The 25,365-nt window shown below is 43.9% G+C and overlaps 1 protein-coding gene across 2 annotated transcripts in view; it reads right to left on the bottom strand.

Moving 5' to 3' along the window:
• The window catches only part of LHFPL3 (LHFPL tetraspan subfamily member 3), a 116,700-nt gene that overhangs the window by 29,481 nt on the left and 61,854 nt on the right, over nt 1–25,365 (bottom strand). The window lies entirely within an intron of this gene.

Genomic DNA, 25,365 nt, shown 5'->3' with positions numbered 1-25,365 from the left:
GACGGTGGATAGGCTTCTGCATTCAGATGTAGCTAAATGCTGCCTTAGATGCAGCGCTCTGTGCTTTGGCTGCATACAAAGTAGATGATTAGCTGTGGCTAGTTTGTACATGGCCAGAAACCTCATTCCCGGATATAATCTGTCTTCTTCCAAAGTCTGTTAGAATCCCTAATCACAGACAATGGGGGCACTGGCAATCGATTTGTATACGCTACCAAATCTGGCCATGTGGCTGCTGGCCACAGTTACCAAATGTAGAATGGGGTAAATCCTCTCAGAATGGACTAGTCACCCATGTTAAAAAGGCCCTAACAGTTAACTGCAGGTAAATTATATTTTATCTTTTGATTGTTCAACCGGTAATGAAATGTGAGTTTATGGCAAAAACTGGTTCTTTTAGTTTTGGTAGAGTAGGGAATGATTAAGTCCATGTCAGTTTATTTATTTCTGTTTGTGTCCCATTCAGGAGAATTCCCTCGACTCTTTGGCCCCTTTCACACAGGCTTTCCAATCAGGTCCACCTGTCAGTTTTTCAGGCGGACTTGATCGAACGCTCCATTCACTCCTATGGAGCGGCGGATGTCAGCGGTGACATGTCCTCTGACACCTGCTGCTATCCGATCTGATCCTGTCCATGAAATCCAGACGGATGGAGACCCTATTTTCCATCCGTCTGGTGTAACGGTTTACATGAAAACGGACATCCGGTCCGTTTTCATCTGATCTCCCCGTAGAGGAAAGCGGGGCTCTGACAGGTCCGTCTCTGCACAGTGAGTGGAGATGGACCTGTCATCCGCCTACTCAGCGGGGATCAGTGGAGCGAAGTGGAGTCCGCCGAGTGGACCCCCCGTGTGAAAGGACCCTTTTTCTACCAGAAACAACAGGAAGAGAGAGAGGAAATCTTTGCAGTGTGTGTCTTTAGAAGATTTTCCCATGCCTCCTGTTCCAGTGACAACTGTAACATGTAGGATTTCCCATGTCTTGGGCACAGGATAAAGAAAGCATGAATTTACCAAGGGAAGGTCACAGACAGCAATAAAGCCTTTTCTGAGCCTCTAAACCTTTTTTTTTAGTTTTGCATAGGGTAGAGATAGATTAGAACCCCTGTCATGTTTTATTGCTGTCTGTGCTCCCGTTAAGGGGATTCAAACATCTATATTTGTCCTGTTTACCATTATCATTGAAAGTAAAAGTAAAAGGAAAGCCCACATTTTTGGGTTGTCCCCAGAAAAGTAATAGAGGGGAAATGTTCCAATAGGAGCACTAGTTCTGGTGACCTGGGGGTCCCCAAGGATTTTCTTAATTAGCGGGGATTTCCTCTGACTTCCCGTTTGGCTATGGGACACGAAGTAAAGGGAAATTAAATCAACAGGGATTATAACCTTCCCTTGCTCTATCCAAAATAAAAAAAAAACTAAAATTGTATCAAATATTTACCGTAATTTTCCATACCTTACGCCAAACCTCGGCAGCATACTAGTGATAGAGCTCCGCCACTTGTCCACTCCCTCAGGACCAGTGAATAGCATAAAAAAGGTGTGGTTAGCTGCCCCCCCCCCCCCATTCTTTGTAACAAGCCACATCCCGAGACGTACAAGGGTGGATCCGTATGCTGCCATGGTTTGGCATCAGGAAAGGAAAATTAAGGTAAGTATTTGATACAATTTTCAGTTTTCCTGACGCCAACATGGCAGCATACTCGTGATAAATAACTAGCTGACAGGGTGGGTACTGCTTTAAACAACATCAGTTGTATTTACAATGCAAAAGAAGATTGGATTGTCCTTCTCTCAAATTAGTATTTCCTTAATGTTCTGGAAACATCCAGCTCATGTAGCCTGCCCGAGTGCTCTTCTGGGAAGTTAGGTAAAGCCCAGATGCCTGTCTGGTTAAATGAAGTGGCTACTTTTGGAATGAAATGTTCTACTGGTCATAGTTCCACTTGATCTGGAAAAAGGTAATATGCCTCTCTGAGGCCCCCCAGGCCTGAAGTTCAGAAACTCCTCTGCCTGAGGTAATCGGCGTAAAAAAAGACAACTTTATGAGTAATGTCCCCCAGCGAACACTATTCAGTTGGAGCAAAAGTGTGAAAAGATAAGAAGTTCAGCACTTCAGACAGATCCCATTGGGGAAAGACTCTCTTCTTAGGTGGTCGGATTTTAATGACCGCCCTTAGAAACCGTACTACCAACGCATCTTCAGCCCCTTTGCATATGCTTGGATGTAGGAATTCTTCCTGAACTAGAAGGGGTGGGAATACTGGGAGGGGAACGGGTTGCTGTACACTGAAGTGGATTATCAGCAGAAACCAGGGCCTCCATGGCCAGAATGGAAGAACCGGCATGACCCTCATATTCTCCTTCAACAGCCTCCAAAGGAACCTCATTATTAGAGGAACCAGGGAGAAGGCATAGGCTAGGGCATAGATCAGCAAGGTGCAACAAGAGCACCCGTCCCCTCTGTCTATGGAAGCAAAAACCTGGACAGGAATCCTGGGAGTTTGTAATTGCTGGGAGAGGCAGAGGGATCCATTTGGGGTGCACCCCCATGTGAACCAATTGGGTCTGGAAATGTTCGAAAGAGAGATGGGCCCCCTGCATGTTCAACCTCCCTGGGAGATAGACTGCCCTTAGGGCCTGAACGTGATTTTCTGCTCAGGACATTGGCTCCACTTCCTTCAGTAGGCTGCTGCTGCGGGTTCCTGCCGGGCGTTGTTTATAAGCGACTGCTGCCCTGTTGTCCATCTGCACAGTGACCTGCTTTTCCTGGCTCTTGTGCTGCAAAGCCTTGTGAGCCAGAATTGCTGCTTGAATCTCTAGCACATTTGACACTATGCCTTTGCCGGGAATCTCCCTCTGCCCTGGACTGACTGTCCTTTGCAGGGTGCCCCCCCCCCCCAGCCTGTCTCGCTGGCATCCGTTGTAACAATGGTCCAGTCTAATGACCCTAAGGGGCGAGAGTTATTCAAGGTCTCCATCAGCCACCACTGCAGGCTCCTCCTTATACTGAGAGACACTGCTATTAGTTGTGCTAGGTACTGCTTTCTCCACCGTGCAAGAAACTTATCTGGAATTGCTGCATGTGCCAATGTGCCCATGTGCCCAAGGGAGCATTGGAATGCAAGAAGACATGGCACCCAACAGGTTGAGACACTGGGCTGCTGACAGATGAGTGGAAGTTGCTGCCATCAAGACTCTCTTCCTGACTACCAATGCCTTTGCTGGCAGAATTGAGACCCAAGTGTCAGCTGTGTTAAAGAGTGCCCCCAGCTATATCAACTGCTGGGTTGTGGCAAGTTGGCTCTTCTTGAAGTTGATGATCCAACTGAATTTCTGAAAGGTATGGGTAAGGATCTCCCTGTGTGCCAAGAGCTCCCCTGGCCAACAGGGGGACATCATACAGGTAATGATAGACCCGGAGACCCCGTGTCCTAAGCGGGGCTAATACTGAGATTAGGAATGTTCGTGAATGTTCTCGGGGATGTGCACAGGACGAAAGGAAGGCTGGTGAACTGCAGATGCGTGTGGCCGACCGCACACCTCATATACCTGTAAAAAGAGGGCAAGATTGGGACATGAAGATAGGCATCGAGCAGATCCAAAGAAAAGAATCCAGTCGCTCCGCTGCACTGCTTGGATAACTGTGTGGATATACTCTATTTTGAACATTTCCAGAAGGATGAAGTGGTTTAGCCTTTTTAGATCTATGACTGGACACCAGCCTCCATCCTTTTTACTATGAACAGGGAGGAATAAAACCCTGGTATATCTTTCTGAAGATGGAATCTGTGATACGGCTAGCTGAGTTTGAAGTGTGTGTATATATCGTAGCAGTACAGTTGCCTGCCGCGGAGCCTCCGGAGTCTTGATGGAGGAGAAATGATCCGGAGGAGGGGCGCTGCGAAACTGCGAGAAATGGCCTCGGGTGACCGTTGCCTTCAGATATAAAGGACATTTCTGCGCTAAGTGAAAAAAGTGCAGCTGCCTGTGTAAGCCTAAATACAAAAAAGCTCAAAAACATAGATCTCCAAAAAACAAGCGCGCAACCATTAATTAATCAGTGAAGATGATTAAACACAACCATACAAACTCATATAAAGATATATATAGTATTGTGCAAAAGTGATACAATAAAGTAAAAAAAATGCTACCACAAAATGCTACTAAAAAACGCCCATGTGAACAGTGGTGTGCACCATCAACCTGTTACAAGGACCTAAAGCAAAAGTACTCTGATATATACAAAATCCATTAAGGTGAGTGTATCTAAGTGATTAAAAATATATAAGCAAAGTCCATAAAAATGACAATGTGAGTATGGAGAAACTCAGTAATCAGGAGAGATGGGAATGAGATGTTCTTGCAGCCCAAAAACTTGTGATATTACTGCCGCTTACCAGATCAGTTGGACCTCAAATTATAGAGATCATGGGAGCCTGTTGCATCAGCCTGCCGGCATCGAAATCCTCCACCTGTCTTTTAATCCAGGGATCGTGATTACAATCACCCTCAACGACCGAAGCTAACTCCTCTCTTCTTTTGCAATCCACACACAGGAACAGTTATAACCACCCTTGATTCAGATCTCTTCTCATGGATGATCTCAGCGGTTAACACTCAAGGAAGATAAGAAAAAAGCTCCATAGTGCAGATAAACTTCGAAAAGGGGTTTTTTATTCCAAAAAACTTCACAGCAGCTCACAGCAATTTAAAAAAACTTCGGTAAAACTTCACAGCAAATGTTCACAGCAAGCTAACAATCTAGCAATCATAAAAACGAAAACAGGAACGTTTGAAAAACTAATGAAGCAACAGCTCAGGATCAAACCAAATAGGTGGATAAAACGTGAGCTGCTCCACCCGACGCGTTTCTCCATAGAAGGCATCAACTGGGAACGGAGGCATTGGCATTCCTCCGTTCCCAGTCCTTGTAGCAGGTTGATGGTGCACACCACTGTTCACATGGGTGTTTTTGGTAGCATTTTTTGACTTTATTGTATCACTTTTGCACAATGCTATATATATCTTTATATGAGTTTGTATGGTCGTGTTTAATCATCTTCACTGATTAATTAATGGTTGCGAGCTTGTTTTTTGGAGATGACTGTTGCTTTCACCCAAAGGTCTGTATAATTTTCCGCGCAGGCATCTGCGAAATGTATCAACCTGGACCCTACTACAAATGCCTGGGGCCGCGTACCGTCAAAAGGGCTCGCTAGGCTCTTGCGGGACATTTATGGCCTTTTGCTTGTGCGCCCTGAGGACGGTTGCCTGGGTACGCTTCCATTCGCCACCTGATCTTCTGGCATGTCTGCTGGATCTCAGCTCCCTGGACCTGGAGAAAAGAGATCTACTGCAGAAATATTTTGTTTGCCTCTGCTTCCTGTTCTGCGGAAGCAGGCCTGACCGGCCCCCGACACTCTCAAGATGGCCGTCTCCATCTTTCTGTCAAATAGGGACTTCCCGTCAAAAGGGATTTTGCACTAGTTATGCTTTGATGATGCATCGGTGGCCCCAGGCTTTAACCATAGAGCCTTTTTTTGCCGTGACTGAGTGCAACATTGCCCTGGCTGAACACTAAATCTTGTCTATGAAGACACCTTGAGTTCTTCTAGAGCCTGAACAATATCTTCTCTTGGTACCCCTTCCTTTATCGCTGACTCAATGTTCCGAGTCCAGACCTTCAAGGCGCTGGCCACCGAGGTGAGGGTTACGGTTGGGCGACAGGCCGCTTGATAAGACTCTCTTCAGGTCCAGATCTATCCTTCTGTCCATTGCATCTCTGAAGGAGGCTGAATCCTCCATTGGGAGTGTAACCTTTTTGGCTAGCCAGACCATCACTGCGCCCAGAGTTGGAGGGGAGACAAGCGAGGCTATGTCTGCCCCCTGTAAGGGATATAACTTGTGCAGCCTATTAAACGAGAATCTCTCCTTGATGCCATTCTTGGCACCGAGGAGCGAAAAAGGGATTGGCGGTCTGAAGAAAGGAAAATAAGATTTTGCCTTCTTGGGAGCATCCTCTGCCTCCTATGCGATGGCCTGCTTGATCGCTTGGATATATGGATCCACCAAGGGAAAGCGAAATCTTAGCTGTTCTGGATTGCTCTACGCAGAGGAGGAGCTGCTGTCCTCTGGCTGCTGTGCGGATTCCGCAGAAACAGCACTAAAAGTAGGAACACTACCTGCTGAAGTTCCTGGCTGATGCTCCAGTGGGGCTTCCTGACTAGTGCCACTAACGGCTGTCTTGCTGGAATACCAGAGTGACCTCCAAGATGTCTCACACTACCTTTTTCAGTAAGGTTGACACCTGGGCAGTCTCCTGCTCTCTGTCCACTGCAAATTCTTCCAGGCAGCCCTTGCAAACTAAATTGTTTGGCATCAGGACTGCTGCACAGGCCCAGCAGGACTTTTTATTAGGGCACTGGTATTGTTAAGGAGAAGAGGAGGCCGCCTCTTTTTTGACTTCCTTTTATAATAGGAGCGGTGCCTGTGGCTGCCCTCCTGAGGAGTCTTTCTTCTCTGGCTCCAGATCTTCAAGAGCGTGAGCATGCGGGGCTGAAACAAATCAAAGCAATCCACAATAAGAATGCACTCTTTTTTTTTTTTTTTTTTGCGACAACCTGCAAACTTACCCAATACGGTGGTCCACTACCTTAAGGGTTGAGGGGCTTATGTAAATGGTGACTGACTCATGGCTGGAGGACAATTGGGGCGGCCAGCTGAAAAGGGAAGGCTAGGAAGAGAAGGACAGGATTTAGAAAAGTATTTGGGATAAAAGAGAACAAAAATATGTTTTTTTTAATGTAGTACCTGTGTAGAAACAGCAGAGGGTGCCCAAATGAGGCTTTTCTGTAGGGGAAAATCCAAAGAGGGAAGTCTGCCTGACAGGAGTAGGCTAGATGTCTGCCTGCCATTCAAGCAGACCAAGCCTATTAATAGACCTATGGAAGGCAAATAACCTCCCCCAGACCCACACGCCCGCTTGCTGGCAAATTACCAGCACTTTTGCCCACAACAAAGATGGCGAACGGCGCCTCCGGCAGCCATCGAGCATGCTTGGCCTGGCGTGGCCTGATGATGTCATCACAGTGTCCCCTAGTAAGAAAAGGAGCACAGGGCAGCCACGCTGGCCCTATAGGGCGGATGGAACAGCCAAAAAAAGTGCTCTAAACCCCAGGATGGCGCGAACATCGAGCCACTGCCCATGACCTGAGAAATAAAGGAAAAGGAAGAAAAGATTAAAGGGTAAGACAAATGGAAACAAAATGGACAGCAACCCTGCATAGTGGAAGTGGCCAAAACAAACTAAAGGCAATAGCTGGCCCCCCTCCACACCTCTGCCCACAGTCACTTAGTAATTGGCAGATTTTGTTCCTAGTGAGGAAACACTGCAGGGCCCCATCAAGACCCACAGAAGGGGCTCCCAGGCTATTCAGCGCATTCAGCAGCCCGAGCACTGGGACTTCGAACAGGGAGAGGCTCAACCCAGCCGGAGGGGACATAACAGTGCTTACTTCATCACTGGTGCATTGAGGTATGAGGAAAAAAAGAAAAATGGGGGGCAACTAACCACGTTTTTTTTTTTTAAGCTATTCACTGGTCCTGAGAGAGTGGACAAGAGGGGGAGCTCTATCACTAGTATGCTGCCATGTTGGCGTCAGGAAAAAAATTTTGCCTGTAGTTCTACTTTAAAGTAGAACTACAGGCAAAAGTTTTTGTTTAGTTTTGGATAGAGCAAGGGAGGGTTATAACCCCTACCAGATTATTTTTTTTCGCCACCTGTGTCCCATTAGGGAGCCTTCCCTTCACTTTCTGTCCCATAGTCAAAAAGGAAGTGAGAGGAAATCCCTGCAAATAAAGGTAATTCCTTGGCCCCCCAACACAAATTGGCCCCCAAGAGACTTTCAGAGCTGTCCTGTGACACGGCAAGCTCTCTGCTAATCTATTCATAGCAACCTCCCCCAACACAAATTTTTAGGCTGGTTTTATCACAGTGGACGGAGAACTTGTCAGAAGTTATCACACTGATAAAAGAAGAACGGAGCAGGAGAAAGCCACGGACTTAATGCTCTGAATAGAGATAGGAAAATACTGCAGATTTATGTGCCCAGCTCATATTTCATGATTCAGGTGTACATCCATTTTAAAGGAGAAGTACAGCCAAAGCTCGTTTAGCATTCCTGTGACCCATTTTCAGCAGAGAGCGGGCTAAAATCCACTCTTTGCTGACGTCACAGAAGTCGGTCCAGGTTCCACGTCATCGTGAGTCAGGATCTGCCAGATCGTTGGACCGACACCAGGCTTAGACTCTCAGCAAGTGGTACTTCTTCCAAAGCACCAAACTGATGTGATTATAGGGAGGCAAAAAGAGGTATAAGTATAAGTGTAAAATATGCATTTCTCTTATATATACTTCATATAGCATTTTCTATCAAATTTTCTATAGTAAGGGAACTCACCCATTAAACATAAAGTTTTACCCTCTGATTGGTGCATGGAGCCAGCCTAAAGCTCCAAAGAACCCCTACCAGTTTACCAATCTACCAGGGAGGGAATGGCCACCTGTTCCACACATAAGTACTAGTTAGGTAGACATAAGCCCATTCTTGATTGTAACCTCTACTGGACCTATGACTTACTAATAGCCCAGTGCTTTGACATAATATGAAATATTTTCAGCAATCAAAATTCCAATTATGACACAATTGTAGTGGAAATTTTTTTTAGCAAAACAGGTTATATGATAAAAATGTAGCGTCTGAAAACATGCTAAAAACGTATACCACGCTTTAGTGAATTGAGCCATTATATGCCTCCCTGGAAAATGCTTTCTGAACTTTAATATCCACTTAGCGCCCGCTCGCCTGCATTGTACTGCAGATGAGTGGCTGCTGTAGGCAAACCGACGTACTCATTAGTCACTGCCTACTTTCGGGTTTAGGGGGCACGCATGCGCGCCCCCAGCTGGCTCCCGCTGTGACTGTACACAGTGGGAGCCTGGCAGCAAGTTCCAGCCAATGACTGATGGCTAGGATGTGCTGATCGGCTGTGTACATTCACAACCAAGAGCTCTGTGTTGACATTCAACACAGAGCTTTGTACACAGGGAGCGATCTGTTAGTTTCTCATTCCTGCAAAGCAGTTTAGTAGTTTATTTATTTCATTGGCCAGAATTTTAAGTTACTCTGGCCATTGAAATAAACAAATGCTGAAATGTGCCTAGAGTTTATGAGTGTTTATGAGCGTTTAACAGTATTCAGCGTTTTTTTGTGGTCAGAATTCCCGCTCCTGAATGCGATTTTAGGATGTTCAGAAAACAGCCTCTAAACTCCTCTGCTGGTAAACTGCTAAAAATGTCCATGTGTGCATGGACGCATAAACAGGAAAAAAAAACCCTGCCAGCCAAACTTACAAAAAGGAAAGTGTCACTGGTGATGTCAGTGGCAGTTAGTTAGTTCCCCGTCAGTTCCCCGTTAGTTCCCCGTCAGTGTCAGATTGCTCGTAATCCCATTATAAGTCATTAGTAGTATAAACATTATTTTTTTTAAATTCCAGTATATATACCATAATTTGGGAACAAACCAATCAATATACACTTATTGGGATTTTTTTTTTAATCAAAAACATGTAGCAGAATACATTTTGGCCAAAATGTCTGTTTCAATGGTTTTTATTAATTGTTTTAGTAAAAAAATAAAGAACAGTTGGTAGAGCAGCGAACAACCCTCGCTTGCTCAAACTGCGTCAGATAAACAGATAAACAAATAAACAAATGTGGGGCTTAATACAGATTATTGAAGACCCGACATGTGGCTTAGGTCTACTATGTGGCCCCCACCCAACACATTTTAACTAGAATGTAGGGCAGGATAGTAACCAGTGCTGAGATACCGGCAGAACGTTTGAACTACATGTACTCTACGATGCAACCGTTCTACCAGACACCCATTGTGTATATGCAAGACATCGTGGTCCCTGATATACATCCTTGTTAAGGTAAAACCTCAGCAAGTTAGTCCAGGTGGCATAGTTTCATAATAAGTAAGATTCTTTAAGCAATCATTTTGTCCCCTATAGGGGACCCTATTCCCAACGATATACCCAGGAGTGTCTGGGTAAACCAAAGAGAAGAGAAACAAGAAAAACATAGAAACACGATACCATAGGTTAGCATGAAATAAAAGATATGGTAGAAAAGAAGGAAAGAGAGAAGGGTGAATGCATACGGAAAACAAAAAATGGCCTGGTCATGAAAGGTGTAAAATCTCCTGGAGCTGAAGTGGATTTAGCATTATATGAGAAATGCTTGTAAACATACCCATAACATAATTACAATTCATGCCTCATGTATATCTGTGCCATGCGTTAACACAATGTGAACTGAAGCATGTTAATGTGTGTTGCTTTAAAGTAGCCTATGAAAATGAATGGCCTGCCTTAACATAACAGACGCCAAAGCATACTATCACTAAGCACACTAGCAGCGCGCCGCAATCAACGATATAAAAAAATATTTATCTACAGAAACAAATGAATGGCTTTTATGGTGGCCGTGTTCCAAATAAATGTTCCCACTTGCAAAAAAGGATTAGTACAAAATGATTAGCAGCCCAAGAAATGTATTTTTCACAGTTGATACAGCTTCCAAAAAGCTCACAGAATGGCACAGATTTATACGTAGGTGCAGTTCAGTCAATGACATGAAATAAAGTAATTTTTGTGGCATTTCTTTTTAGATGCCATGAGAATGCTATCAGAAAATATATTAATAAGCTTGGAAATATCCTATTTATCATACTAGTCCTACACTATTTCATGATGGTATCACAGAATAAAATGACAGATCAGCAGAGTATCGAAATGAAAATGTTCTTGATATCTGAAACACTTTTTTAAAGTGACAGATGAATCAGTATCACTGTGTTTATTGGGGCTCTTTTCTCATTTTTTATCATAATCCCTATATGCACACAGAATAGTGTGTTATTATATGGGTAACAGATTGAAATTTTTTTCTATATAGAAAACATTAATCCAGAAACAGATATTCGACAATATCCCAGGTGACACTTTATATAAATGTACTAATTCACATAAGATGTCTATTTTGCAAAAAATGCCTTTTTACCTTTTTTTCAGAATCAAGGGATTCTGGCCTCTTCACATCATCCTCTATGTATAAGCCATCCACACTCAAAGGGAAGCACCAAGCCATTAGTTAGGGGATGTAGACAACAGTATTTTATGCTGTGTTTTCAAACTTATTAGAATAAGAATTTTTTTGTGGAAATCTGTTAGTTTGCTTGTGATCTTCTCAAACACTAAACACCAAGGCAACTATTTGCCTCACAAAACCCTAAACAAGAATACTTCACTGATTTTGTGAAGACTAGAGTACCAAGTAGAAATAGTACCTGGACTAGAGTTAGCATTTTATGTTCATATTTTATGACCCTATCTACACAGTTTTATTTTTATGTCACCCAGGAGTCATGTATCTTTGCTTAATAGTGTGTAGATCAAACCATAGACTCTAGACCAATATTTAGTGACCTGAGATCAAGATCAACCAATGTACCACAATCAGTTCAATCCGTTCAACTGCTAAAGCAGCCTTTCTTAACCTTTTTATTCCAGAGGATCCCTTGGAATAACGCTCACGTCTTAGGTAACCCCTACTTAAACCAATTCATAATAGAAAAACCTTATAATTTGCTTAAATGAGCAGGGGCAGTTTTTAGTATAAATTGTGTAGTTATTTATGTGGATCATTTGTTCTCAACATGCCCACTGAACTTTGTTTTTCTGAACACCACCACACATGTATGTGCCCTGTTTACACCATATACAGTAAGTGTGGTGGTGTGCAGAAAAACACAGCTCAACAGACGTGATGTGAACAAGCCCTCAAAATGAAGGTACTACAGTTTCTTTTAATGAAACAGGATCTATGAATGGAGAGGACGGACTTTTTAATCATCCGCCCGTACTCCATTCTGAGATCCTGTTTCATTCATAGATGCTGTAACAGGTAGGTAGAAAGGGAATAGTTGGGCACTCTTAATAAGAGCATGTGACAGCTCCCATATTTTTTTTAAACCCTGCTGCACCGGAATATTATGGTGGCTGATTATGGAAGGAATAGATGGAAGAGGATTTCACCTAACTGTAGAGGCATCAACACAAGAGACACATTTTATATTAGGTAAGTTATGCCCGTGTACTGATTTTTGTGTTTTTTTTTTTATTTTGGCTGCAGTTATGCTTTGAGGTACTCAAGGGGTAACTATGCTGGTGCTCCCTTAAATACTGGAGATGCTTTTTATGTATCAGACCTTTCTTTAGAGTTAGCACCTCAACCGTGAAGAGTCCTGAAGATTTGCCCTAGCCCTCCACATCAGGATACCTGGGGGACCTTACCCTTATTCTATTTGCATACAGGGCTGTCATTCTACATCCACCTTTGGATATGCCTCATTTGCTTCACCCCCTTCCTTTTTTTCAATAGCTGTCCCACCCTCTTGAGGGATCTTTTTGAGACTTTCTAAATATCTTCTGCTCGGCCTCTTGGCTCAGCATGTACCTCAAACTCTGATTATATTAGCCGTTTTTGCTATTGCAGTCATAAATGTATGCTTTACTGTGCTCCCTGTATTTATAATGCTCAAGATATACAGTAAATGGGCTGTCTATGCTGGGGAAATGATTCTCTGTCTCTTATTCAGGGAGTGGCAGGAGATGACTTTAGTGACACCCTACATGTCAAAACTGTTATTACCTGTTACCATCTCCCACTCGTAAGTTAATTCCATCTTTGTGCTCCATAATCTTTGGTGGGGCACAACGGGGGCAGTCAGACTAGATTTAGCCACTTCTATTTAGCTTACCCTTTCCACATATCTCTTCTTCCACCTTACTTTTATTCTCCTCCCTTTTCCTATCATCACAGCCACTACCCTTTATTTTTTAACTTACCACCCCACCTTCCTGCTCTACAGTGGGCTCTGTGAAGAGAGTGTGTCTATATTCTCACTTTGGTCCCACCAATTCCCTATTCTTAAGGGGAATTTTCCTCTTTCTACGAAGCCTGTTCCATCTAGTGATAAAACAGTGAGTGACACTAGGCTTGCTTGCTTCAATGTTAACAGTCTCAATTATCCAGGGAAATGTACCCGTGAACTTTGGCAACCCAGAGCACAAGTAACTTTTATCCAAGAAACAAATTTATACTCTGTTAAATAACTATATTTTCTAATTTATGTTTTCCTGTTGCCTACCACAGTACCAATTTACATTTTAAAACCAAGGGGGTGAAAAGCCTGCCGTCTAGATCAGTGGGACAGCAATTGCTTTCTCAAAACTCCAAAGACAATGGTTGCTATCTGTTCCTCAAAGGTGACTTGAATGGCCAAAAGGTTACCATGGCATCCCTACACCTCCCCAACCATGATCAACTTCAATTTGTGGAAGAATGTGTAACCCTCCTTGTACATAACTCTCTTATCCCTATATCCACAGAGTAAAGCTGGTGCTCCACTCTCTGTTTAGTAGATATGTGGCATTTGGTTGTGCACCATCCTGACAACAAGGATTACACCTTTTCTTCAGGACCACACAATACTTATTTGAGAATTTATTACCTAGCTAATTTATTATATTATATTATTATTATATTATATTTATTATATTAGCTTCACAATCCACACTTCCCCAGGTCACCAAGGCTGCAATTGAAACCCTGAATGTGTCAGACCATGCTCCAATCACCATGTCACTCAAATTAGGCACAGTGTCTCCCAAAGCCTGGTGTTGGAAATTAAACGATTCTCTTATTCAAGAAGGCCCCCATTAAACTGAATCATCTAACATACTTACCCAGTAAGAATGCCTCTCCCAGTTCACTGGGAAGCACATAAGTGTGTGATGCTGGGACTTCTTATAAAAAAAGGTTCTGAAATGTAAAGGGCCAGGCTGTCCTGGCCCACCCAATTAAAAATACATATCTACTGCCTTGAATCTTTACATAACAAATCTCTTTTTCTCAAACTTTGGTGGCAGAACTTAAATTGCAATTTGAAAAGCTTAACTCTCATCTGAGACATAAAGCCAATTTGCAAATGATTATATATCCAGACACTTTTCACAAACTGGGGACAAACCTGGCAAGCTTCTGGCCAACTACTTAAGAGACATGTCCCTTAAGACAAACATAACCTATTTAGATGTTGGTAACTGGAAAAAAAATGCATTTCTCTGTAAAAATGTAAATTTCCTTTAGGGACTTGTAGGGACTTTTTCCTATAAAATCTGCACCAATCTACTGACCCTCTCTCCTCTCACAAACTAAACTCCAGGAAATTCAAGATTATATTGTCGCCACAAGTCTTCCCTTCATCTCTCCCACTGCTACAAAATCTATAGATTCTTCTCTGACTACTGAGGAAACCCAAAAAAGCGCCAAGCCCCAGTGGGTACACTAGGAATTACTTTTAAAACCTTTGCATCCATCCTGACCCCTAGATTTATCTCAACCTATAACTCTGTTCTCGATGTGCTCAAACTCCCTGCTGAATCACTGACAGCTCATATAGCTGTTATTCCCAAGGAGGGGAAAAACTCCACCGTATGTGTGAACTATCGCCTGATCTCCCTCTTAAACACAGGCCTACAGATTTTGACCAAAATTCCCTCCACATGCCTCCTTCAATTTATTTTGTACCTAGTCCAGGAAGGCTTTATGCCTTCCAGGGATGTTACACACAACACTACGAGTGTCTCTAATGTGATCCACCTTGCTCACATCCTTAAGATCACTATGTGTTTTTAATCTCAATGCTGAAAAAGTATTCAATAGAATGGACTAGTTATTTCTGAAGGCCACCCTTGAACACATGCGGATTAAGGAAACATGCTTCAATGAATGGATGCTCTTTACTCACCACTTCTGTGACAATTTGGACTAGAGAATAAGAAAACACTGCGCTCTAATAGCAAAAATAAAATATATGTGAGCCAGCAGCTGCATACATTGTGACAAACAATAACTGGTAAATGGGAAAAAAATGGGAAAAACAATTTGGACTAACAATGCTATTTTCCCTTTTCTTTACTCTTTGTAATGTGACTTGTAAGATATATCCCATTCCTGCCCATTTTTATCCTTACTCTTGAGCATTTTCTGAGACATATATGCCATCATCACGGGTCTCTTGTTACAAAACTCTCAGCACAAAGTTGTAGCCTTATTGAAGGACTATTTATTTTTCCTAACCTCCCCTGAAGTAACACTTCCTAACCACTAACCAGAAATAAAAAAAACACATATGGTAAACTATCCAATTTTGAGATACATTTTCATAAATCAGAACCTCTCAATATTACCCTTCCACCCATCAGACTCGCCAACATCACCTCCAACTTTCCCTTTCATCGGGCAGCACCTATATAACTAATTTATGTACCAAAATCACCTTCACACTAGATAAAATCTTTGACTCTAATTCCCCACCACAACTCCATGCAATCCAAGACCTTAGGCAATGGCAGAAATTGAAACATAGATGGTTCATAGACCCATAAAAATGTTTATACTTATATACATAAAGTAAATAGTACATAAAGCACTACTTAGTGTTCTTTACTTGTTCCAAACTCTACTGTTCATGATACCAATGCCCTTCCTGAAAAAATTACGACTAGAATTCTGAAGGTTTATAATAGGGGTCAGCAACGCACTCCTGATCCCTGCATTCTGAGCACAACACATTCCTGATCCCTGCATTCTGAGTGCAATGCACTCCTGATCCCTGCATTCTGAGGGCAAAGCACTGCATTCTGAGTGCAACGCACTCCTGATCCCTGCATTCTAAGCGCTGAATGGCTATGCCATTCATGTATACATTGATTTTTCTCTCACAGATGGTCACATTGTCTCAGGACCATTATAGCCATTCTTTTGTTAGCACTGGATAAAACCAGCTTTTTTGCGCCTTCTTTCAAACATATAAAAGGTTAGACAATAGAGAAATAGCTCAGAACCTCATCCAGGACATGAAGTGAATGTGCCTGGAGATTGAAGAGACTGTCAACTTCCAGAACTTTCTGATGACTTCAGAAAGTTGAGGGGTTCCCTGAATTGGTACTGAACCTGAATTTATCCTGTATTGTATCATCTGTAATACATCTTTAATTGAAGCTAAGTAAATCTCTTGTATTACTACTACTTGTGTGTTGTTTTAATCATTATACTTCATACATAAATCTGAAGGGTAAATATATATGAATCTGTCAATAAATGAATAAATGTAACATGGAATTGAACCCATTGTTACATTAATGGCGCTGTGAGTAGCAGAATATTTAACCCTTTCAGTGCTGGTTTGAAGTGCAGTAATTAATCATTGTAATACTGCTGTGAATTGTAATGCTGACAATTGGGAAACTGTATTATTAGTGTGTACTATGATATGAGGGTTTGTTGCTAGCCTTGCTTTGGTGGCGTTATAGTGGTTTAGCACGTGGTGTACACGTAGCGAAGAGGGAGGATGTTTAACGGGATAAAAAGAGCGAAGGGGGGAGACAGTCGAAAGAGCCCCATCCCAGAGTGGGCAGATTCTAGACACTGGTCTACTCTGGCTCGTGAATTGATGCAATTAAAGTGGAAGACCACCACCATTGTCTCCTGAATCTTGATTTGTCTCGATATTCAAAATCAGAGCAGAAAGCTGCATCTTTATTAGGATGGATATTTTTGCAGGCGCTCATGGATGAGACAAAAAGGAGGGAAGATGTTGAGGCGGAACTGCAGGCAGAAACAGATCAGCTTCTAATTCTAACTTCTGAAAAACACAGGGAAGAAATGGAAACACAGTTTTCAGAGTATGTAGTGAGAACTGTGAATAAGCAGCGTAAAAAGAAAGGTAGAAGATTACCCGGAAACAATGCTGCAGTGAAAGAACGCACTCTGGTTACCAGGGGAGGTTGACAGGAATTAGCATACTGGTCAGGATCAGACACAGATGAAGAGATAGAAATTGTTGATGAGTTAGAAGAAGGCAGTTGTTACAACTAGACAAAGAAGGGAGGTAACTGAATGAGCTAGAACAAGTGGAAGTAATGTTCTTTCATCCGAAGATCATTGCGCCCAGCACTGGCAGCTAAACAACAATATACAGAAGAGACAAGGTCTTACACAGCAGGGGAGCTGACAGAGCTAGGACAAAAATTTGCCCAGAGACCCAATGAATGCTTGCTGACATGGGTCCTGCATGTGTGGGACCTGGGGAGATGGAATTATTTTGTCTAATAGAGAGGCAGTGGGATTGGGGACCATGGCTAAAGACCCCAGAGTAAGACTTTATCTGCGCAGAGCTAGAGACACTACTGTTGTATTCTCCCTATTGCATCTGATAAGAGATTCTATAGTCTGAGTTCATGACACGCCTAGAGAACTTATGGGTTTAACTCCTTGGCGTACAATAGGGGAAGGAATTCACAGGCTGCGAGAGTATGGGTGTGTAAGGGGATTAATTGCAGATCCTCTAGAAGAAACTCCTACTGTGCATGATAATTGGATAGGACCTGATATGGCTTTGTTTACGGCACATATGAGAAATAAGTTGCTAGCAGGGGCCCCGTCGAACTTAAAAGCTCCTGTCAGAAACCATGAATCAGACTGAGACAGAAGTACAGTTAAATCTCACTTGTTTAATAATAATAAAAAGAGGTAAACATTGTAAAAGTAGTCAAAACATAGCCAGAGTTCAGGAACCAGAATGGATAGTCAGACAAGCCAAAACATCAGGGAGCCAGAGATGAGCGTAGTAGAACAGCAAGCAGGATCTGGAGCCAAAAGGAATATCAGCCAAGCAAGTCTTTAACAGGAACACAGGAGAGCGTCTCTAGAGATGTGACCAAGGCGAATGCAAAGATCTGGGCTGGACGGTTTAAGCAGGACTGACGAGCAGGATATCATCAACGGGTGAGTCACTGTGGAGAGATAAGAGCTGGCAATTAGCCGACAGCTGAGAGGCCAGCTTTGAGAAGGCAGGGCTGAGCCCAGCCCTGACAGTACCCCTTCCTCAATGACCCCTCCCCCTATGGGGAACCACCAGGCTTGCGGGGAAAAAATCTATGGAAATCGTGGAGGAGGACAGGGGCATGTACGTATGAGGATGAGACCCAAGAGTGTTCCTCCGGACCTTACTCTTTCCAATGCACCAGGTACTGTATGCGCCCACAGAACCTATGGGAGTCAACAAAGGACTGTACTTCATACTCCTCATGGAGTATTAGAAGGAAGGTCTAATGCGTAAGCCACTGGATTACTCCTGCAAAGAATACAGAAAGGCCCAATAAACCGAGGTGCGAACTTCAGAGAGGGAACACAAAGTCAGAGGTTGCGAGATGACAGCCAGACCCTGTCCCCAACCTGGTAGGAAGGCGCAGGCAGGTGTCTGCTGTCAGCATGGAGTCTGTACCTATCATTAGCATGTCGCAAAGCCTCCTGGAATTGTGTCCAGGTAGAACGAAGACCACGGAGATGCTCCTCTAACGCAGGAATACTCTGCAGAACAAATGAGTCAGGCAACATGGAAGGTTGCAAACCATACTTCGCCATTAAACGGGGACAATCAGGAAGCAGAATTCAAGGCACTATTGTGAGCAAACTCTGCCTACGGTAAGAGGCCTGACCAGTTGTTATGATGGTCAGAAATATAGCAACATAGGAATTGCTCCAAGAAATGACTGGCTAGTTCTGCAGCCCCATTAGACTGTGGGTGATACGCAGAGGAGAAAGCAAGCAGAATTCCCAACTGTGCACAAAAGGCTCACCAGAACCGGGACACAAACTGACTACCCCTGTCCGAGACAATCACCTTGGGTAGCCCATGTAAGCGAAAGATCTCACGAGCAAAAATGGAAGCCAGTTCCTTAGAAACTTCTTAAGTGGAATACATTGGGACATTTTCGAGAACTGGTCAACCACCATAAGGATAACTGTGTTGCCCTGGGAGTTGGGTAACTACACAATGAAATCCATAGACAGGTGGGTCCAGGGCCTCTCTCCATTGGGTAGGAGTTGTAGGAGGCCCACTGGAAGGTGTCGTGGAGTCTTACTCTGAGCACACATGGAACAGGCAGCTACGAAGGTGGGTACATCAGACTAGGCCACCAGAATTTTTGGGAAATGGCCCAAAAGAGTTGATTCTTCCCAGGGAGGCCAGCAGCCTTGGGAGAATGGTAATTCTGGAGCACGGCAGTACGGAGACTCTCTGGGACAAAGCAGTGGTCACAAGGTTTCTCAGGAGGCGCATGGACCTGAGCAGCAAGAATTTTGTCACCCAAAGGAGAAGTGAGACTGGTGCGAACCGTAGCCAGAATACGATCAGGAGGAATCACAGGAACTGGAACCGACTCCATCTTGGAAGTGGAGGAAAATTGTCGTGACAAAGCGTCAGCCCTTACATTCTTAGTACCAGGTAAGAATGAGATAATGTAATTGAAACTAGACTAGAAAAGAGCCCATCGCGCCCTTCTGGGAGAAAGGCGTTTAGCCTCAGACAATGTAAGATTCTTATGGTCAGTAAGAATGAGAACCGGCACCGTGGTACCTTCGAGGAGATGTCTCCATTCTTTCAGGGCTAAAATGATCGCCAACAGCTCTCTGTCAACAATCTCGTAATTGCACTCCGCTGGTGACAATTTCTTGGAAAAATAGCCACAAGGATGCATAGCGTTCTAAGAGGTAGGACGTTGGGACAGAAGGGCGCCAACACCAGTCTCAGAAGCATTAACCTCAAGGATAAAAGGTAACGTAGGATCAGGATGTGCCAACACAGGAGCAGAAACCAAGGCAGCCTTGAGACTCTCAAAGGCCTTAATGGACTCCGAAGACCAACTCTGTGGGTTACCGTCCTTTCTGGTCATATCAGTCAGGGGCTTGACCAGAGAAGTTACAAATAAACTTCCAAAAACAGTTGGCAAAGCCAAGAAAATGCTGCAGAGGACGTAGACCCATAGGTCGGGGCCACTGTAGGACTGCTGAAAGTTTCTCTGGGTCCATCAAAAAATCAGCAGTGGAAATGACATAACCCAGGAATTTAACCTGTTCACGATGGAATTCACACTTCTCCAATTTACAATAGAGATTGTTCTCTCCTAGTTTCTGAAGCACATGACAGACATCTGTGTGGTGGCTCTCCAGGGACTTGTAAAAAATGAAGATATCGTTGAGATAAACCACCACACATAACTGCAACAAATCTCAGAGGACATTGTTAATAAATTCCTGTAAAACTGCCGGGGTCAAAGACCAAAAGGCGTTACGAGGTACTCATAATAGCCTGTTCTGGTATTAAACAGATTCCACTCGTCACCCTCCTTAATTCTCACGAGATTATATGCCCCTCTCAAATCAAGCTTTGTGAAAACCGTTGCTCCCTTGAGGTGGTCAAACGACTTACGATTGAGACCCCTATAATCAATACAAGGTCTCAGATCACCACTCTTCTTTTTCACAAAGAAGAAACCAGCACCAGTAGGAGACGAGGATTTGTGGATGAAGCCACGAGAAAGTGCGTCTGCAACATACTCCTCCATGGCCTTATCCCCCAAGACCGACAGAGGGTAAACCTGGCCATGAGGGGGTATGGCACCAGGTTGAAGGTCAATTGCGCAATCATACGACCGGTGTGGAGGCAAACTACTGGTTTGACCTTTGTCAAAGACATCTCTAAAATTGCAGTACTCCTCCAGCAGGGAGGAGAGTGAAGAGGTGCACAGGACCTTGGCCACCTTCTGGAAGCATGTCTTACTGCATTGTGGCGACCAGGAGAGAACCTCAGCACAGAGCCAATCAAAAGAGGGGTTGTGCCTCTGTAACCAATAACCAGCAGAAACTTAGGTGAGGAAATAACTTGGAATTGAATTATCTCATGGTGACAACGGCCATGGACAATGGAACAGTCTCATGAGTCACATGAGCAGGCTGTAGAGGTCTCCCGTCAAGAGCCTCAATGGCAAGTGGAGTGTCACGCAGCTGCAGCGGAATCAAGTGCTTCGATACAAAGGCAGCATCAATGAACAGGCCTGCAGCCCCAGAGTCGATTAGAGCCTGTACCTTGACGGACAACTCAGACCAAGAAAGGGTAACTGAAAACAGGGGCTTATCCTTTTGGATAACTGGGGATGAAACAACGCCACCTAAAGTCTGTCTGTGACAGGACCTCAAGGTTCGGGCGTTCCCTGGATGGGTAGGAAAGACTTCAAAAAGTGACCTGCCTGGCCACAATAAAGGCACAATCTCTCCCTCCTCCTAAGGATTCTCTCATCCACAGAGACATGTGAAACCCAAGTGCATTCATCTTCACAGACTGACTCGGTACCAAGAGGCATGGGAGGTGAGAGAGGCAAGGGTCGGACTGCAAAGTTCGGAGACAAATGTACAGGAGGTTTCCGCCAGCGCTCCTTAAAAGGGAGTCTTTCTCTGAGTCTGGAGTCAATGAGGATGGCAAACGTGATCAACTTCTCCAGCTCAGTGGGTATATCTCGGCCTGCTATCTCATCCTTGATGGTATCCGAGAGACCATGAGAAAAAGCAGCCACGAGAGCCTCATTGTTCCAAGCAATCTCTGCTGCCAGAGTACAGAATTCAATAGCATAATCGGCAACAGCTCTTGTACTCTGTTTGATGGACATGAGGCAATTGGCAGCAGAAGCGGCACATGTGGGAACGTCAAATACACTTTTAAAAGAAGCCACAAACTCAGGGTAACTCAAGACAACGGGTTTTTGTGTCTCCCATAGAGGGTTTGCCCAGGCCAAGGCTCTCTCAGAAAGCAAAGATATCACGAAACCTACTTTGCTTCTGTCCATGGGAAACGCCTAGGGCAGCATCTCAAAGTATATCTCAACCTGGTTGAGAAACCCTCTGCATTGGATTGGATCGCCCCTAAATCGCTAGGGAAGCGGAGCAGAAATGTGAGATGTGACCAAGGCGAAGGCAGAGATCATCTGGACTGGACGGCTTAAGTAGGCAGGACTAACGATCAGGATATCATCAACAGGTGAGTCACTGTGGATAGATAGGAGCTGGCAATTAGCCGACGGCTGAGCGGCCAGCTTTGAGAGGGAAGGACTGAGCTCAGCCCTGACAGCTTTACAGCTCCATTGTTTACAGTGTTGAGGGCTATTGATGCGAAGAAGGAGAAAGTTCACGAGGCAACTGCCTTACTAGGACAATTAGGAGAATTGGAGAGGGTCAGAGACAGGGTTAAACAAAGGAGTGTGGAGGAGAAAAATCCTGTAGGGAGAATGAAGATGACACAAAAGCAGTTATTTTTAGATCTTTTGCAGAGCGGTTTACCAATATCAGATATTGATGGCATCACAACAGGTAATTTATTAAAAAAAAGAATTAAAAACACAAGCAAATTTTAAATCTAGCTTGCCAAGAGGGTGGCAACCAGTGATGTGGAGGATGTCCCTGTTTTTCCTTCTGCCCCTCCCGTGGAGAGAAAGCCAAACCCTTATGGGGCAGCAGCATAAGAGTTAATGAAACGCAAAAAGAAATTTGGGAGCAGAGGATGGGAAGTGCCCAGTCCTCTGGAGTGACAGGAGGGTGAATGCTCTGTGCCACTGGTTCAAGTTAATATGCTAAAATCAGGTGATCGTCGCCCATATGTATCAGTGGCAATATATTGGCAAGGACAATACAGACCACAAAGGGTTACTGCATTGTTAGACACAGGAGCTGAAGTGACTTTGTTTCACAGCATCAAAAGTCAAAGACATCAGAGCACGGGGTAGTGGTAGTTGAAGTACTGGGAGTCTTTGTGTCTGCAGTAAAACCTATCAGGGGCATGCCAAGTGGATGCTAGTGTACATCCCTCTGCCCAAACACCCTGTCAATCTCAAGCAGTACCGCATACCTGGAGGACACTGAGAAGTGACTGACAATACAGGCCTTGCTGGATGTAGGAGTATTAAGGCCTGCGGTGAGCCTCTTTAACTCGCCTATCTTTCCTGTAAGGAAACCGGATGGAACTTATAGGATGACTATAGACTATCGAGGGCTAAACAAAGTGGCTCCACCCCTTGCAGCAGCCGTCCCAGATATGGTGTCACTTATAGAGACTATTTGTCAAACTGCTGGAGAATGGCATGCAGTACAGGATTTAGAAAATGCCTTTTTTCCATTCCTATTGATGAAGGATCACAAGGTCAGTTTGCCTTTACCTGGGAAGGAAAACAAAATACAGTCAATAATGTCCCTCAGGGCTACTTACATAGTCCAACAATTTGCCATGGTGTGGTAGCCAGGGATCTGGCTATTTTACCAAAACTGGACTGTAAACTATATCATTACATTGATGATATCATGCTCTCTGGTAACACAGAAGGACAAGTAAGACAAGACTTGACTACAGTGCAGGCTCATATGCAGAACAGAGGATGGGCCATTAACCCTACAAAGATTCAAGGACCAGCTATGAGTGTCAAATTTCTAGGAATAATTTGGTCTGGGCTCATAAAGACTATTCCACAACCTGTATTAGATTCTATTGCAGCATTGAAGCCTCCCAAAAATGTGAAAGAGGCTAATCTTTCACATTTACACATTACTCGGTTTACTGGGCTTTTGGAGACCTTTCATTCCTCACTTGGGCCTTATTCTCCGGCCAATCTACAATGTCACTCGGAAAAAGACTGTATTCTTATGAACCAGACCAGCAGTTGGCACGAAACAATGCCAAAGAGACTGTAAGAACACATCACTCATTAAGCCCCCTGAAACCAGATCAGCCTTTCATCCTAGATGTCACTGCAACTGAACATGGAATGTCGTGGGGTCTGTGGCAAAAAGGCCAAAATCCAAGGGATCGGAAGATAACATTGGGATTCTGGTCCAAACAGTTCCCCGCTGCACAGAGAAAGTGCAGCCCTTTGGAGAAGCAGTTGCTGGCTGCCTACACTGCTTTACAACATGTGGAAGCAACAAAAAAGCAGCAGTTGGTGACAGTGAAGACTGACCTACCAATTTCTGAGTGGGTGAGAAGGCTTGCAAGCTCATACAAGTGTGGCACGAAAACAGACGCTACAGAAAAGGAAATGGTACTTAAGCGAGAGGGCTAATATCTCATCTCAGGATCCCAGTCAGATATCACAACAACTGGCTGGACACGTTGACTTTGAATCAAAGGTTCCTGAGTTGCCTCCAATGCAAGTGGAAGAATCACCTTTCAAGGAAGCCCCTCCTTTTGTTGAGTTGTCTGATGAAAACAAAAAAAATGCCTGGTTTACAGATGGATCGGCCAAAAACTGATCAGGGTAGAGTATGGACTGCAGCAGCTTTCTACCCGTGTACTGAAACGGTGATCCACCAAAGTGGTCAGGGTGGATCAAGTCAATATGCAGAGCTCCAAGCTGTATATATGGTGGTGCAAGAAATCCCAGGGGATTTGATCATCTATACTGATAGTTGGGCAGTATTTACAGGACTAACTACTTGGCTTAGAGCACGGAAACAAGACAACTGGCAGGTGAATGGAAAAGAACTGTGGGGTGGGCCTCAAATCTGGGAGTTTTGTGGCAAGAAGGTCACAATCAAATTATTCAAATCGGACATGTCAACGCCCATAGTGAGGATCCTAACAATGATACGGTTGATGCCCTGGCACAAGTGTCTGTTGCTAACCAAGAGAATGACACTATTCTGGAAATCTTGGGAAAATGGGCACACTCAATCCGGACACAGAGGTGCATAAAGCATGTGGCAACGGCGCAGCACAAAGGCATACCATTAACTCAGGCAAAAGACATTGTTGCCCAGTGCCCTCTGTTGCCTTATGAGATTATGTGAAATCTCCATTAATCGCTGTAAAATATTGCAATTAGAAATATATTTCAGTTAGAGGGAAATATATTTAAAATACTGAGTTTGTGTTGGTGTTATTGTAATTAGTTCAACTTCAAAGGTTGGCCTTTTGTTCTCCCTGATAACATCTTCCCTGGGTAGTAAACAACAGCCTTCTTTGACTCATCCAATCAGGCTGTGCCCAATATACATTTACTAGGTACAGTGACCAATTAGGGAGAATTATATTAGCCACACTACAGAAAGGAGGGGGGGGGGGGGGATATAATGCTTTGTGACCAAGCTAACTCACTCTTTGGTGTGGGAACAGACAGCAGTCACCATGGGCTGACCTGAAGTTAACAGGTAATCTAATATACTTGTATTTTATACTGTACTGTAAATATGGGTGTCGTGGGTAATTTGTAAATACCATGTAAGCCAGGAGACCTACACTGTACATTGTGTTGTAAATACTGTCTGGTGTGTACTTTGTATAGATTATGTAAC

Source organism: Aquarana catesbeiana, linkage group LG03 (genome assembly GCF_042186555.1).
Source record: "Aquarana catesbeiana isolate 2022-GZ linkage group LG03, ASM4218655v1, whole genome shotgun sequence".
In the NCBI taxonomy this organism is placed as follows: Eukaryota; Metazoa; Chordata; class Amphibia; order Anura; family Ranidae; genus Aquarana; species Aquarana catesbeiana.
This window is presented reverse-complemented; position numbering and strand designations above follow the sequence as displayed.